At 45.7% G+C, this 17299-nt stretch overlaps 1 long non-coding RNA gene across 1 annotated transcript in view; it reads left to right on the top strand.

Moving 5' to 3' along the window:
• LOC149869533 (uncharacterized) overlaps positions 1-17064 on the top strand; it is a 44870-nt gene extending 27806 nt beyond the window's left edge. Inside the window, exon 3 of the long non-coding RNA XR_016441489.1 lies at positions 15347-17064. This is a non-coding gene — a long non-coding RNA (uncharacterized LOC149869533). The remainder of the gene's footprint in view (positions 1-15346) is intronic.
• The last annotated feature ends 235 nt before the right edge of the window (positions 17065-17299 follow it).

The following is a 17299-nucleotide window of genomic DNA, read 5'->3' as shown; positions in this document are numbered from 1 at the left end:
TTAAAAAAAAAATAAATAGAATGACTCAGAAATGCAGAGGATAAGCTTATTGACCATTACAATATTACTGCTGGTTATATGAAGAGTTTTTTAGTGTGCCTACTTTCTATGGAAGCTAACCAGTCAGAACAGTGGTAGAAGAAAAAGCGTATAAAGTCTGTAATTATAAGCTCAGAGATAATGTTTCTAGAGCACCTGGAAGTTGTACTCTGTGCTGAATTTCTGTCTTGAAAAGCAGGAGCTTAGAACCGTTAAAGCTATCTCATGAGATGTTTGTGGTGGTAACAACTTAAATTCTATGAACCCAAGACCTTCAGCACCAAAATTTCAAGCCCAGTCATCTCCATTACCTCTAAATTGCAGGCTTCTGTTCTTATGAGGGTCTGCCATTAGAGAGACAGGCTAACACATGTCCCTCCTGTAACCAGTACCAAAACTTCAGATGCACTTGGCACAAGATCTAATACGAAATCAGAGGCACTGGTTATAGCATACTAGCCTCTGGCTTCTATTCTGTCCCATCCAAGGAAAGCACAAAACAACAGCTGGTGCTTCCTCAGCCTGAAGAAGGGTGTTTATACCTGAAAGCTTGCATAACAAACCCCTGCACTGTCAGGCACAATCACTACAGCCAGTGAGGGATTTACTTCTTATATCGAGTGTCTTAGGAGTTAGGGTCACAGGCCAAAAGGTCAACGGGAAGGGACAAATACAACTACATAGGCATCCAAAGTATAACAACATACACTTAGAGGGCAAGTAAACAGGTAGTAGTCAGTACTGTTGGGGTACATACATTCAGCACATAAAGTCCCATGCCCACCTCTGGAAATGTTCCTAACTTGCAGCCTTTAGTCCAGAGTCACTCTGTGCAGGTGTGTAGGTTGGGGGCCATGTGCAGTCAGTCTGTGGTTCATCTGTGCTGCACAGAGGCTTCCCCTCTACTTCCCTCCATCTCCAGCAGGCACCATAGCTGGCAGCTTTTCTGACACATAACGATCCAAGGCTCAGAGGTCACCACCTCTTCCTCCAGCCCCCAAGGTTTTCTGGGATTTGCCGTCCAGCAGCAATGCTCTATAGGGTTTTGTGTTACTTCCTCTTCCTACTTGCAGGTCACTCTGGGATTTGTAGTCCATGATCAGTCAGCGGGCTGCCACAAGGTTGCTCCCCTTCTGTCATACACTCATATCACATTTTCAGTGTACACAATGCATTACATTACACAATGCATACATTACATGTGCAGAGAATTCTTCCAATTATTTTAGTTGGTTTCATAAAAGATATTGGATTAACCCGAAGAATCTTGTCAGGTCTATACTTAAAACTTCTGCAGAGGTCCTAGCATCAGTTATGAGTCTTGTGCTCTCTCTCTCTGTCCCTCCCTCTCCCCACCTCACTTTTGAATTCGCAGAAGTGTAGGTGGACTTACAGACAGCCTAGTTTATGATCAAAGAATTGGTATAAGCTCTCCTGGCAAAAGCACTCTTTTCCTGATATAAGCAACATCTATTTTAGATGGTTTTACTTGTCTAGCTGTACTAATAAAACTTTTCTACTGGAGACTAGAAGACTTCTACAGAATTTAGCATGAATGTAAATAAAGACTCTTATATCTGAGACTGTACAGATAAGTTCACCTTTGGCTGTTTCTGACCTTCAGGAGCTTCACTTAATATAAAAAAATATAACATGAAATATTTTATATTTCAAAATGAAATATTTAATGGTCCAACAGCTATTTACATGAGGAAACATTGAGTATCTTCCAGTTATGAAAATAACACAAATAAAAATATCAAAATAATTTGTTTGAACTGACTAGTGTAGAAACCATAAAGTAGAGGCAGCTGATAGAAGCTCTGAATGATGGAACAGTACAGACACTATAATTCATGTGTTACACTTGACTAATGGCAGCTGTAGTCTCCAAAATTGCACATTTGGTTCCTGTCCTCCCACACTCTAACGCAGATAAACAATAAAAGCTTTCAGGGTTTAAAAATAATCTTGCAGAGTTCAGAGAGAAGGAAGATTTTACACCGATGTTATGCCACAGGCCTTCTGGAAATCAAGTTATCAACCCCAGGACTAAATCTACAGTGTCTATCAAACACCAGGCTCCATACAGTGTCTGAAAGTTAAGATAAATTACTATAGTTATATATCTGTCTTCATGAGAAAATTTTAATAAAATAATAATTTTAGTTAATTGTTAAAATAATCTCAGTCTTAGTTATTCAGGATTAAAAACAAGACGTTAAATGCCAGTAACTTGCAAGCCTATGAAACTTTGGTGCACTGTTATTTTGGTGGAGACTGATACTGCCTCTCTTACAGAGAAGTAGTGCCCATGTTCATGAGAAGTTTTATTGACTTCACTAGAAAAGAATTATCGCTATTATTAGGCAACTAAATTTAGTCATGCAGACTTGAAAATTGAGTGCCTGATATTGTAAACTGCAATTCTTGACAGTGCCATGTGTAACTTCATAATCTAAACAAAGCTGTGTTTTAAAATGTCATAAATCAAGATGCAGTTAATCAAAACAAGAGGAGGAACCTTCCTCTATGTAGTATTTGGGTGGAAAAGGCTTATAAATAAAAAAATATGTGGAGAGGTACTTAATGATACATGGGCTGGATCCAAACATGCAGGTGTGTGCAGTTTTTGGTGCTGAAAACTTCTGCACAGTTCCACAAATTGCACGTTGCACGTCAAACCATGCATAGCGCTGGTAATTAGTAGTGCTGGGGAAAAAATTTCTATTGGGATTTCCCATTAGGAAAAAAAACCCTGAAAAAACAAAAAGGAAGCACAAAGCACACCAAAGTGCAATGTGCCAGGACAAATGCGGAGACAGGGGAGCAGGGAGCCCAGGGCTGACTGCTCCCCTGTCTCTGTGCGCTGCTGAGACACCCTGGGCTCCAGACAGCCACTCCCTGGCTGGCAGGAGCCCAGCATGCCTTGAGATAAGGTAGCTGGCAGTCTGGGCTGCCTGCTCCCCTGTCTCTCTGTGCCTCAGCACAAGGATGCCGCTGTGGGGCTCCTCCACTGAGGCAGGTGGAGCCCCTGCACTGAGGCACACTGCACCGCAGCCAGTCCCCCACACTGCACATGTAGTGTCCCGCTGCAAGCTGCATGAGCAGGGGTGTGCACCGCAGCATAAAATAGTGGCACAAATTTGTGCCACTACTATTTGTGCTGCTGCAAACGCATGCCCCTGCTTGTGTGATGTGGCCACAGAGGGCAAAGTGACAATACTGATTCAGTTGTCAAGTGGCAAGATTGGAGTAATGACTCTAAGGTCCAAGAAGCAAATGTGTAAGTGAAGCAATATAAAAATGGATGTACAAGTAAGGGGAACAGGGAAGGTGACAAGAGAAAAGTATTACAATAATAAGTTAGCATGGTTATTGAGTAAGTACTGAAGATCTTGTTTTTACATTACCTATTTACTCTGTTTGTCTGTGTACCATTTTTCCACTTCTCAAAGCATCTCTGCATGTTCTGCTATGCTGGCCTTTTGGAACCTCTCTCTTTCACTGTTCTTCAGCCAGCTGTTTTTTTCTGTAAATAAATCCCTCCTGAATGCCCCCTTCTACAATGAAACCTACAGGAAATCAATGTGATGATATTTATATGTTTTAGGGAAAACACCTACCATGTTGTAGGTATAACAAGAAATTATTTATATGATGATTTCAGAAAGTGGTGAAGGGCTATCTAGAAACCCTTGACTTGCCTCCTGGACACTTATCTGTAAGTTTCTATTTTGGCCCATCTGAAGTTCTGTATCTCTCCAGACAAGAACCTGTGAAATGTTACTAGGGATTGTTCTACACCTACTACAAAGGGAAATTGTCCAACAGATTCTGGGCAATTATAAAAAGAAGAGGCAGCTTGAATCCCAACTTCGTAAGTTAGTCTTTCTCTCCCACTTGCACAGCAGTATTAGGGTACAGATTTGTTGCTTGATGTGCTTCACTACTTGCTTATTTCCCCCACAAATTGAAAGGCTTATGTGATTACATGCTTATGTGATTCTGAAACACATACTGCAGTGAATTTTACAATAAGTGGTGATGCTGGAATACAGTCTCAAAAGTTAAATATGCCTGAAAAATGGTTACTAGTATAATGGTACATTGCTTGAATCATCAGCAAATTTTAGCACCGTGAGGAACATCTGTCACCTCTGAACAAATCGTAGGTTCTGTCCTCTGTAGGCCACCTGGTAAAGACAGAGTTGGACTAACTCAGAAAGGTACTGCATCGCACGCTCACTGCTGGTTAGCAAGAATGTGTAGTGTTCAAATGTTGTTTTTTTTTCAACTTGCACTCTCTTGTAAAGTATTCTTTTGTTTCAACGTCATTGCTTCTTTAAAATAACACAACAGTACGTGTAATTTATATGTAAAAGACAATTTTTGTTAAGGTGAATGTCTGATCTCAACTTTTTTTACCAAAACAAAAAAGGGAGAGGGGGAGAAGTTTCCAAGACACCTCTGAGCCATTAGCTATATTAAGTATCATAACTTATTTGATAGAAATGACATAGGGGTTTTATAGAGTGTAAAATCAAAAACTTTTCTGCCTTGTAGACAGGATGCAGTTTGAGGTTTTCAGAGGGTGATAGTAAGCTGGGTACCAGGATTTCACACTGTATTATCTCCATTTGTGCTTTTATGAACTGCCCATGTAATTTTGTCAACAACTGTAATCCTCCCTTTGTAAGTCTTTATGGAGTCTCAAGATAGATTGAAGCACCAGTTAAACATTACGCTTCTAAAATACATTTTGAAAACTTAAATATTTCTTTCATTTCAGAGACACTTTGTTCAGCCAGATCCCCTTATAATTATGTGTTCTATCTGAGGTGTTCTGACATTACATTACAGGCTATAAACTTTTGCTAAAATGTGCAGCCTCTGTATCCATGAACTCTACATGTGACAGTTTTTAAACTATTTGGCCAGAATCTGGAGACCTTACTCTGATTTTACTTCAATTATATATGCATTTACTCTTATGGAAAACCCTGCAAAAGTCTTCAGGATTTGCCGTATATTGTACGTTTGGTCTACAGTGTATACCTTGTAAATGCCATTTTCCATAAGCATATTAATGTTACTACTGTTAAGAGAACCAGATTTCTTATTTATTTTTAAGGAGGCCCATACCAGATGGCCATACAATATCAAGAAATTACAAACATGGTAGTAGAAAAATGCATCTTCATTCCCAAATATATTTTATATACCTTAAATATCTTAAGTTCCCTATCTTCCTAGCATGAAAGCTGCTTAAAGGTTTTGTGAATAGAATCCTTACCAAAGGGAATTCCAACTGTTTTTCTATCAGATGCAGAGTGCTAGTGAATATCTTAACTGTATGAATGTGAAATGAAGAAAATGGAATATGAGGCTGCTGTGACTAGGTTAATAGTAAATTAGCATTTTTCTATTGGTGTGTGAAGAGGGAGGTGAGAAGCTTTGTTAATTCTCAATCTCCCTAAAGAGCTTTAAGAAAACTAGTGAGTTATCTCACAATTTAACATTTTCCAATGCTGCTTAACATTCAGCTACAGTAAGTGAAAACCAGTATTGGCTACTGTGCTGTACTTATTAAAACTAACAGAGCATTACAGAAAAAGATTTGGTTACTAGGAAAAAATGTTTCTAACATAAAGGAAAAAATTAATCAAAGTGCATGCTGTTTTTATTTAGTTTTAGTTTGTATTCCATCTATAACTTACACAATACCAAAAACCTAAAAAATACATAATGCTTCTAACAGAAAAGAAACCACTCAGTAACGAAATGATTCTTTCATGTACTAAGTCAATCTACAATACAAAATGTCTCATATTCTCTAATTGTCTCAATAGTGAAATATTGGGTAACATGCATGCAATCAAACATGTAAGGAGATAGTGAGTTACTCAGACACTGATCTGAGTTACAATGAAGTAATTTCACTGAAGTCTATAGAATTACTGAGGGTTTACATCACTATGTGAGATCACTGTCCCTATTAAATCTCCATGCATTCTAAAGATAATTACCTTTTTAAATGCTGAGCATTGTAATCTTTTCCAGCCCCAAATAATGCACAAATAAACATGGACATATTACACACTGATTTTTTTTTAAGCAATTTGGCCTGAATATAGACTTCTACCAAAAAAAGAAAATACAGAGCCTTCAGGATTCCACATTCTAACTATGCTTTAAGACATCATGGGAGCTGTTCTGCACATAATGAAAAGGTGTGGAAGGATTATTTGGGCTTGTTGATGTAACAATCCTATAACCCCATAGGCAATCTGCCACCCTCTGGCTGTCTGCATATGCAAATTAAGATTCGGGGCTCCTCCTGTGCCCCCCCATGGCCTATCCAACCCTCTCCACATAGACCCATGCCCTGCCCCACAGCTGCAGACTCTGTTCCCAGCCAGTGCAGTGGGAGCAGCAGCTGGAGCGGGATGTGCTGCCCTTCAGGCCCAGGGCAGGAGCCACCTGCAAGTCCATACTGGAGCCAGAGCCAGAGCCCAGGGCCAGTTGTGCAGAACCCCACACAAAATCGCCCCGTGGCCAGGTATCATGGGGATGTTCTGGGTACATGCTGCACAGAAGAAGATTGGGGGGTGGCCCCTTGCCCCTCTACAGCTCAGTCTGGCTGCAGGGGAGCCCAGCCAATGCATGGGATCACAGCCGGGCTGGGACCTGGCTCTGCTGGGGCTGCCTTGCCACCAGCAGGTCCTGGCCATGCACTGCGCCTGGCTCCACTCCCAGCTGCTGGTGGCTCTAAAAGTCCATTTGTGAGAGACTGGCACAAGGCATAACGCTGAAGGATAGCCAAAGGGTTAAATTGCAGGCAGGTTGTGTCTGACAAACCTCGCCACCTTCTCTGATCAAGTAACAAACCATTTAGATGGGGGAGATGGGTTGGTGTCATATACTTGGATTTTAAAAAGGCCTTCAATATGGTCTCCCCTGATGCTCTTTAAAAAAAAATGGCAGATTGTGGGCTGGCAGAATCCACAGTCAGGTGGGTTGGGAAATGGCTAAGGGGTTGAACCCAGAGGGTGTGTCCACACATGCAAGCATGTGCACTTGCAGCAGCTCAAATAGAAATGGTACAAATCTGAGCCAGGGCTTTTTGCCTCAGTGAGTGGGCTCAGACATATACGTTGTTGTTGAGCAAATTGTGCTAGTTGGGGCAAAATAACCCTGCCTGACTCCTCCTGCTTCTGCAGCCAGGGGGAGCTAGAGCCTGGGGCCAGCATCTGTGCCTCCCCAGCAATATAAAAAGCTGCCCTGTCCTGGCCCAACTGGTACAAAAAGCTTCCCTGGCAAGTAGCTCAGGACTGCTTGCTCTCAGGAGCTTCTGGGGCCAGCCAGTTAGTACCTGGGGACACTACCCTTTGTGGCAGCTGGACTGCTGAAGCAGCCCTGAGAGATCCCTGCACCCTTTACCCACTGCAGCAGTCTGGCAGTGGGGGCTGCTGCCTGGCTCTGACCTGCTGTCACCTGCCAGACCCAGATGAGGCATCTGCCCCTCTGGGCCAGCTGCCAGTGGTTTGTGGCTGTAGAGTTGGCCTTTGTGTGGCACTACTGCCATGTGTGTCCCCTGCCTGGCCACCTGGGCAGCTTGAGCCGGGTGTGGTGGCCTGCTTTGAACTGCCAAAGCATGTCCTCCTGGCCCCAATTGGCTAGGAGGTCAGTCACAGCCAGCTGGATCCAAGGTGCCAGCTGTGAGCAGGCAGAATGCTGCCACTGGCTTCCCTAGCAGGAATTCTGGTGTTCCCTATTGGAAAACTGAAAAATCCCTGATAAAAAAAATCCCAAAGTTACTCTTTAAAATATCCCAAAATCCATGTTCCTCCACAATTAAAACAAAAGACCACTAGAGAGAGAAAGATTAAGACAGAGACAGCAATCAGTTGGGCAATGTTTTATTGATATATCTACAGTATTAAAGCAATTTGAAAGATTACTATTGTCTGTATCATAATAATAAACTGAATTCTAACCACACGTTTCATGAATTCATGAAGACATGAATATATGTTTTGCTGCCCCCACTCAGGTGCTACACCCCCACTCAGGGGCCACAGCCCCTCACAGGGGTTACAGCCCCCCCACAGGGGTTACAGCCTCCACAGGAGCTACAGCCCCACCTCAGGGGCCACAGTCCCCCACCCACAGAGGCTACGCCACCCCCGCTTCAGGGCCCACATGCCCTGCCCCGCCCCCACTTGCTCTCCCAGCCCCCTGGATTGCTGCCCCACCTGGCCCCATCTCCCACCAGCTCCTGCAGGCCCCCAATGGCTGTCCCACCCAGCCCCCTCCTCCCATCCCAGAGCCCCAAATGGCTGCCCCACCTGGCCCCATCCCTCACTTGGACCCCCAGCCCTGCACGGCTTCCTCCCCCACCCCAGCCTCTATTTTTTTGTTAAAAAAACAAAAAAAGTGCCTCTATTTATTGAGCAGGGGCTGTGGGGGCTCCAGGGCCTTCTGGCAGAGCCCCTGCCTGGGCAGCACAGGACAGTGGGGGGGGTGGGCAGGAGGGCCCAGGCAGGGCCCCACTGACCCAGATGGCAGCTCAAACTACCAGCATTTTATTTTGGAGGGTTTTCCCCCCTGCAGATGCTGGGGTGGGGGGTAGGGATTGGGGGGCTCAGGGGGTCAACGGGGGGATGAGGCCGGGTGGGGAAGGGATTGGGAGGGCTTGGGGCAGATGGAGCTCCCTGCTGCTGGCATGCTGCCTGCCCTGCACAGGCAGGCCGCATGCTTCAGCACCAGGATGAGGGCTAACAATAGAGACGCTCTGGCAGCCAGAGCATCTCTGTGGAGGAGGCAGCCTCCAGTTGCCTCAGGGTATGTCTGGGACCACGCCCTGCTCCACCTTTTTTCTGCAGGGTTTTTTGACCCCTGGATATCCAGGGATCTAATTTTGCCCCCACACTGCAAATTTGCAGCATGGGCAACCTTTTCTCGTTCCTGCATGTGCCTGTTGCAGTGTCTTAAAGGGGTTTGAGATGCTGCAAGAGACACCTGCAGGGTCATCTGGACACACCCAGAGAGTGTTAGTGGACAGGTCTGTATCATCTTGGCAGGAGATAGCCAGTGCTGTCCCACAGGGTCTGGTTCTTGGCCTCATGCTGTTCAATGTCTTTATCAATGATTTAGATGAGGATATGGAAAGCAGGATGGCCAAGTTGGCAGACAATACTAAGTTATGTGAAAAAGCAGTCATGCTAAAGGGTAGGATGAGGATCCAAGTAGACTTGGACAAGCTGGAAAGTTGGGCACAGTGGAACCGGATGTACTTCAGTAAGGATAAATGAATAGTGCTTCATCTGGGAAGAAGTAACCTGCAACGTGAATATAGGTTAGGAGGAGATGTCCTGGCCAGCACAATGGCTGAAGGAGATCTCAGGGTTATGGTTGATAACAGGATGAACATGAGCTACCACTGTCATGCTGTAGTCTACAGAGCTAATAGCATACTGGGATGCATTAGCCAATGTGTAGCAAGCAGAGCTAAGGAAATGATATCTCCTCTCTTCTCGGCAGCTGGAGTACTGTGTCCAGTTCTGGGCACCACACTTCAAAAAAGACATAGAGAATCTTGAAAGGATCTAGATAAGGGCCACAAGAATTATTAAGGGCCCGGAGGACAAACCTTATGAGGAAAGACTAAGGGATCTGGGATTGTTCAGCCTGGGGAAGAGAAGAGTGTGGGGAGACTTGGTGGTTGTCTGTCAGTATGTAAGGGGTGAATCTCAGGAGCTGGGAGAAAACTGCTCACTAGGGTGTCCCAGGAAAGAACAAGGAGCAATGGCTTTAAACTGTTAAAGGATTTCATAGATTTCATAGATTTCTAGGGTTGGAAGGGACCTATTAGATCATCAAGTCTGACTCCCTGCTCTGGGCAGGAAAGAGTGCTGGGGTCAAGTGACCCGAGCCAGGTGCTTGTCTAACCTCCTCCTGAACATCTCCAAGGTAAGGGAAAGCACCACCTCCCTTGGAAGCCTATTCCATATTTTGGCAACCCTCATGGTAAAGAATTTCTTCCTGATGTCAAATCTAAATCTACTCTCCTTCAGTTTATGGCTGTTGTTTCTAGTAACCCCAAGGGGTGCCCTGGTAAACAGAATAGCCCCTATTCCCTGCTGACCCCCCACGCCCAATGAGTTTGTAGGCAGCCACAAGATCACTTCTCAGCCTTCTCTTATGGAGGCTGAAGAGATTTAGGTCCCTCAGGATCTTACCTGCAGGCCAACAGCCATATTACTAGCCCTCCTCTGAACCCTTTCCAGGTTATCCACATCCCTCTTGAAGTGTAGCACCGAAAACTGGATGCAGTACTCCAGTTGTGGCCTCGCCAATGCCGCATAGAGGGGAAGAATCACATCCCTAGACCTGCTCGTGATGCACCTGCGGTGATGCATTTGTGATGCACCTGCAAGACAGACTGTGGATAGCCTTACTCATTACCTCATCACATTGGTGACTCATGTTAATTTTTGTGTCAACTATGATTGTGAGATCCCTTTCCACTGCTGTGCTTCATAGAATGGTACTTCCCAGTCTATAGGTGTATTGGTGATTTTTTCTCCCCAGATGTAGCACTTGGCACTCATCTTTGTTAAACTGCATCCTATTTGATCCACCCACTTCCCTAGTCTATTCAAATCTTCCTGAATTCACTCCCTACTCTCTAGTGTGTTTACTATACCCCATAGTTTGGTGTTGTCTGCAAATTTGGATAGAGTGCTTTATACATCCTCATCCAAATCATTGCTGAAGATTCTGAACAGTACTGGTCCAAGGACAGAGCCTTGGGGGACACCACTGCCCACATCTCTCCAGGTAGAAACCGACCCATCCACCACCACCCTCTGGGTGCGTCCCATGAGCCAGAAAAGCCATGTCTCAGAAATCCACGTCACAGCTACTTAGTTTACTTGTAAGAACTGGGTGCGACACTGTGTCAAAAACCTTTTTAAAATCCAAGTAAATAACATCCATCTCTACTCCTGCATCTAAGCATAAAAAGGGACCAGGTTAGTCAGGCAGGACCTGCCTGCTATAAATCCATGTCGGTTACCCCTTAACACTGTAATGCCCACTGGCCCCCACAAATGTAATCCTTTATGATTTTTTCTAAGGTCTTGCCAAGAATAGAGGTGAGGCTAACTGGCCTATAATTACCCAGGTCCTCCTTCCTCCCATTCTTGAAAATAGGGACTACACTGGCCCTTTTACAGTCATCTTGGACCTGTCCTGAGCACCACGAGCTCTCAAACAGTTGTGCCAGTGGTTTCACTATGTCACCGGCTAATTCCTTTAGCACCCTTGCATGAAGATCGTTGGGGCCTGCCCACTTAAATACGTCCAACCCCTCCAAGTGCCCCTTCACTTAGGTCAGCACTAACCGTTGGTGGATTAGTAGCTCTCTTAAGCCAGATTACAGTCTCACTCGGAGGTGTGTTTGTATCTGTGTCCAGAAACACAGATGCAAAGAAATCATTTAAGAGCTCATCTTTGTCCATCCCATCTGTTACGAGTTGACCTAATCCATCCTGTAGCTGCCCTATGCTACCCTGTGCTTTCTTCTTGCTTCCTATGTACTTAAAGAAGGACTTTTTGTTATCCTAAATCTTTGTTCCCAGCCTGTGTTCCATTTCTGCTTTGGCCTTCCTCACTGCTTCCCTGCAAACACAAGCCAAGCAGATATACTCCTTCTTGGTAGCTGGCCCCTGCTTCCACTGCCTGTAAGCCTCCCTTTTTCCCTGTAGGCTCTCCTGGATTTCCCTGCTCAGCCAAAAGGATTTCTTGGCTTTTGCCTCCCTTTATGTGTGCTAGGATGGTATCCCTTTGTGCCTGAAAGGTCAGTCCCTTGAGGAACTCCCATCCTTCCTGGACTCCCAACTCACCAATGTTATTACCCCTTAGTCCCACTTTAGCTACTCTCCTGAGCTTGTAGAAGTTGGTCTTCTGGAAGTCTAGCACTTCTGCCCTACTAGTTATCTTTCCCACCTTATGCTGGATAGTGAATCCTATCAACAGGTAGTCACTATCTCTTAGGTTACCCTGTACCCACAGATCCCCCACCAAATCCTCCCCTGTAGCCAGCATGAAGTCAAGTAAGGCATTTCTCCTAGTGGGACTGCATACTTCCTCTGTTAGGTGCAGGTCCTGTATGCAGGTTAGGAATGTACGTGAACAAGCAGACCTGGCCAACTGCTCCTCCCAGCAGATGTGCAGGTAATTTAAGTCACCCATGACAACCAGGTCCTTTGAGTATACTGCCCTTGAGAGCTATCTTGACAATTCTAAATCTAACTCATCCACCTGGTGTAGGGGTCTCTAGTAGACCCCCACTACCAAGTCCCTTTCACCCCTACCCCCTTGTAATCTGACTCACAGGACTTCAGTCTGGCCTTCTTCTGTCCCCATCTTTATTACATAAGATGTATAATGCTCCTTAACATATAGGGCAATGCCTCTCCCCTTTTTTCCCCAATCTATCCTGACTGTATAGCTTTCAGCCCTCAATGCCCACTGCCCAATCATGGGTAGGGTCCCACCAGGTTTCTGTTAGCCCAACCAGGATGGTTTCAGGTTGGATGTAAGGAAGAACTTCTGTATAGTAAGAGTGACCAAAATCTGGAATAGACTTCCCAAGAAGGTGCAGTCCCCAGCCTTGGTGTCTTCAAGAGGAGGCTGGACAGACACCTTACTGGGATCATTTGATCTCAGCAGTATTCCTGCCCAGAGCAGGGGGGTTGGACTTGATGATATTTCAATGTCCCTTTTAGCCCTTAATTTCTGTGATTCTATGATAAATAGGGGAAGCAGCTTTCAGATAGCCAGAGTGAAACCTTAGGTGCCTTTCACTATGTTGCGTATCACTGGGCTTCCTCGAATCTGACTTGATCAGGGATATTGCCTGTGAATCCCTAGCTCTTCCCAGAGCTCTCTCTTTCTCTCTCTTTCTGTCATTCAGTCGCTACAGTGCCAGTGCCCCAAATCAGCGGAACAAACAGCACCCTTTTTCCAGGTATCCTCAGTGGCCTTCCTACAAGCCACCCCATGTCTTGCTGTGTAAACAAACAAAATCATCAACTAAATATAGTCACAACCTCATGGACCCCATACAGTATTGAAGGCATACCCTTTGCCCTCTATTGTTGGCTTAGGCCAACTTCAGCCTTACTATAACTTTCACAGCCTTTCAAGAAGCCCCATCTACGCCTGAGCCAGACTTCTTATTCTGTCCTGAGTGCAGGGTTTATTTTCCTTGACTTCATTATGTCCAGTTACCTGCACATAATACAGCTCAAGCTTTTCCCTTACATAATTAGTAGGCTTGTGTCCCTGATGCTTGCAACTTTCAGCACTTTGCAGCTTGCAGTCCATAGCCTGCATAATCACCCCAGTAACAGAGGCTAGAGACCCCTGTTCCAGTTCATATAAATAAGCTAACACTAAGTAATTCTATTCCAGGCAGTTCAAGTTTCCGTCCTGGTTTTTCCCTGTTTCTCTAACTACAGCCCAAGCCAGCTGCAATCTTTGGTGCTTACATGCTACATATGCTTTCAAGGAGAAGGGAACTTTGGAATTTTGGGAAAGTAACCTGGCAGAAGAGATAGAGAAGTCCCTCCTGGCCCTTCAGAGATCATCCTAACAGCATCAAATTATAATATAGGTACCTTTGGCTTCAGTTGTTAGCTAATATTTGGGACTTTGCTGTGTTGCTCTTTTAGAGGGAGAAATTGATTTTTAGAAGTCAGGTATTTCTTTAATTCAGCCCTGTTTGTTTCCAGAGAATGTATACAGCCTTCTACAGTGAAGAACTACTTCACTGTAAGGGTGGCCAGAGCCTGGAATAGGCTTCCCAGAGAGGTGGTGCTCTCACCTTCCCTGCCTTCCCTGGAGATCTTCAAGAGGAGACGGATAGGCACGTGGCTGGGTTCTTATGGCCCCTCCCACCCCCAGTGTCATTCCTGCCCATGGCAGGGGGTCGGACTCGATGATCTGTCTAGGTCCCTTCCGACTCACTGATTCTATGATTCTATCGCTAAGAACACTGAATGAACAAACAGCAGCAGGCAAGTTTATGGGCAAGCTTGCCATGGCAGTGAAACCTGTGTCCAGTGGAATTCTGCTTCTGTGCTATCTCAAGGCTTCACACATGACTTTTTCTTGCTGTTTTTCTACTTTCTCAGGCTTTCTGGTCACTTTATATATTTGAACACAGCTACAACCAATCAATTCCTCTTTCCCCAGGGAAACTCTGTAGCCCACATGGTTTAGCTTCTCAGACCCTGACCTGGTGGCTTTTATATAGGATGGTACTTTCTGTTATTTCAGCTATCACCACACAAAGGGGCATTTAACTGCTCCTTCAGTTTGGCTAGATAAGAGGTACCTGGTATATCTGTCAATCAAGACTACTGTGCCTGATGCCTACCATTTACCCTTTGCAGCCTAACTATGATGAAGGATTATTCTCTTAAATATCTGTTCCAGCCATAAACCCTCAGCTTAGAGGCTTCACTCAGTTTCAACTATCTGCCCAAAATAAGCAACATCAGAAAACAGAAAAAAACAGAAAGAGGGTCTGTCATGGAGTCCTGATCCTAGATACAAAATTAATTATATCCGATGCAGTAGTAGCAGTGGCCTGTGAAAATGATATTTTTCTGATTTATGTTCTCTGTGTTCACACAACAATATCCTCCCCAAACATAGAGGAAGACAAGTACAAATTTGTAATGTGGAAAGGGAACAGAACTACAATGTTTGACACAGAATCTGGACTTTCCTGAGTAAGCCTTTACCATGACCTGGGATTTTTGGTGTGGGCCCATTTGTTGATACAGATTATAGGCTAACAACAATTTTATGCACATCATTTAAATGTTAAGTATGTTGATAGCTACATATGGTTTTGTAATTCATTAAATGTATTGATGTACTGGCCTAAACCTAAGTATATGGTAACTTCTTGCCAACCTTTGGGCAGCAAAATCTGAGAGACAATCACAAGTAATGCAATTAGTTCATTCCAGTTCTGGTTCTAACTATTGTACTTGCCTCTGTGGTTCCTGTACCTACAGAAACCTGTGCGAAGGTGCCAGTATTTGATTCAGATTTGGGCAATTTGGGGGACAGTGATTCAATTTGGTGATTTGGATCACTCTCCCAAGTTGATTCAGCTGAATCAGATTTGAAAGATTTGGCAGTGATTCAGTGTGATTTGGCCATAGACTATAATGGGAAATCACTAAAATACCTATCTATAACTTTGTCATTTTTTTTGCAGAATTTATGAAAACAGCAGGGATGGTAGCCCCTTCTGAGGGCATGAAGCCTGCCATGTTTTAAGGAGCTGGGGGAAAGGATTTCTGTGAAACTGCACCTCAAACCATTGAAAGCAAAACTCATGTCACTTGTGTGTGTGTAGGCAGAGTGGGATGAAAACAGCAGGGATGGTAGCCTGTAACAGGGGGCCTTCCCAGTTCCAGTTAGATCTTGGCCTGCCCACCTGTTTCTGGGCAAACCACCTGCCCCTCTTTCACCTGCCATGCCTTAACAGAAAACTGATTCACATGTTACCCAGGCAGAAGGGCTGCCCATTTAGGCCCCTGATGTCTAGGGGTGACATCCACATCCGTTCTGCAGCTCTGTACCTCCCCTGCACTGGGGCCCATGCCTCACAGATGGCATCCCAGGCAGCTAAGATCACCTGGAGCCCCACAACTCCACAGCAACCAGTAAGCCTCAGGCCTCTCAAAGATCTTACAGGTCTGGGCCTTCCCTAGTCAGGATTGTGCATGCGTGTAGTGGCTGGAGGTTACCCCCTCCCCACCACTTCTGGGTTGACAGTGGAGATCCTGCCTTATCCCCTGCCTCACCAGGCAGAGACACAACAACAGGGGAAGTTGAGCCACCTGCCCGCACAACCTCCTCTGAGGTGCCTTCTGGAGAAGGAGACCTGCCTCTAGGGGAATTTTGAGGGGTGTGGAGCACAAATCAGATTTCCCATCCTTTCCCAGAATTTCCCTGCCTATGGCACCCAGCTCCCCTGCTTTCAGATCCAGCTCCTCCTCTGGCACTGGGAGGCTCACACTGGGAGCTGAAATTGGGGTGGAGAAGACTGTCATGCTGGTGGCTATTTCTTGTATTAGTGGAGATGGTGCAGGTGCAGGGACAGGCACTGCTCCCACCTTCTTGCTCCCACTGGCAGTAGAAGATTCATCACTGCCAAGAAAGAGGGTGCATCTATGTTGGGGGGGGGGAACTTGCAGCTCTCCCCCTACCCCCTCTAGCCCCTCTCCCTCCCTTGCTAGAAGACCTGACACCTGCTTTTCCAGCACACTTCATAATGTTTGCAGTGTTGGAAAATGTGTGTGTCTCAAAGTCCTCTGCACCTGATGGACTTCGAGAGGAATCTTCGACAATGGACCACCCTGCTCCACCCGAAGAGGACCCCCATGATGAGACTCTATATAGACTGAGGAACTTTCTCCAACCTACTCCCTCCACTATTGCGGACCATTGTAATGGGTTTGTGTGCATCTATCTTCTTTCTCTCTCAGCATTCAGTGATTCAAATCACTGTCCCAAATCGATTCAGCTGAAACTGATTCAGAGATTCAGCCACCGCTGAATGGGCCAAATCTCCAAATCAAACAGGCCCCATCCCCTGCCTGCTCTCCCAGTCCTGTCAATGGCTGCCCCGCCCAGCCCTAGGGTCTCAGCTCTTTAAAAAAAAAAAAAAACCCTGTGCTCACCAGATCCTGCCAGGTAGGTCGGGGGGAGTGATCCCTGCTGCCCCCCACTGCCCTGCAGTGTGTGTGGGGAATCTGCCATGAGCCCCCATCCCCTGCCCACTCTCCCAGCCATGTCAATGGTTGCCCTGCCTGGCCCCAGCATCCCGGCTCTTTAAAAAAAAAAAAAGCCCCACACTCTCTGACTCCTGCCAGGTGGGGGGAGGGGGGAAATCCCTGCTGCTTCCCATTGCCTCATGCTGCATTGGAAGCTCTGCCATGAGCCCCCAGAGGCCCCGATGGCTGCTGCAGCAGCTGGTGATTGTGGTGCTTTTTTTTTTTTTTAAAGTGCCGGGCAGCTGAGGTCAGGTGGGGCAGCCATTGATGGGACTGGGAGAGTGGGTGCGGGGCAGGGGTCTTCAGGGGGGCTGGGGGAGCAGGCAGGGAATGGGGCCTGGCAGGGGTCCCTCCATGGTCCTCCCCTTCCAGCCCCCCCGCCACACTTA

This window comes from Crocodylus siamensis, chromosome 3, assembly GCF_052110815.1.
Source record: "Crocodylus siamensis isolate JL-2025a chromosome 3, ASM5211081v1, whole genome shotgun sequence".
Classification (NCBI taxonomy): domain Eukaryota; kingdom Metazoa; phylum Chordata; order Crocodylia; family Crocodylidae; genus Crocodylus; species Crocodylus siamensis.
This window is presented reverse-complemented; position numbering and strand designations above follow the sequence as displayed.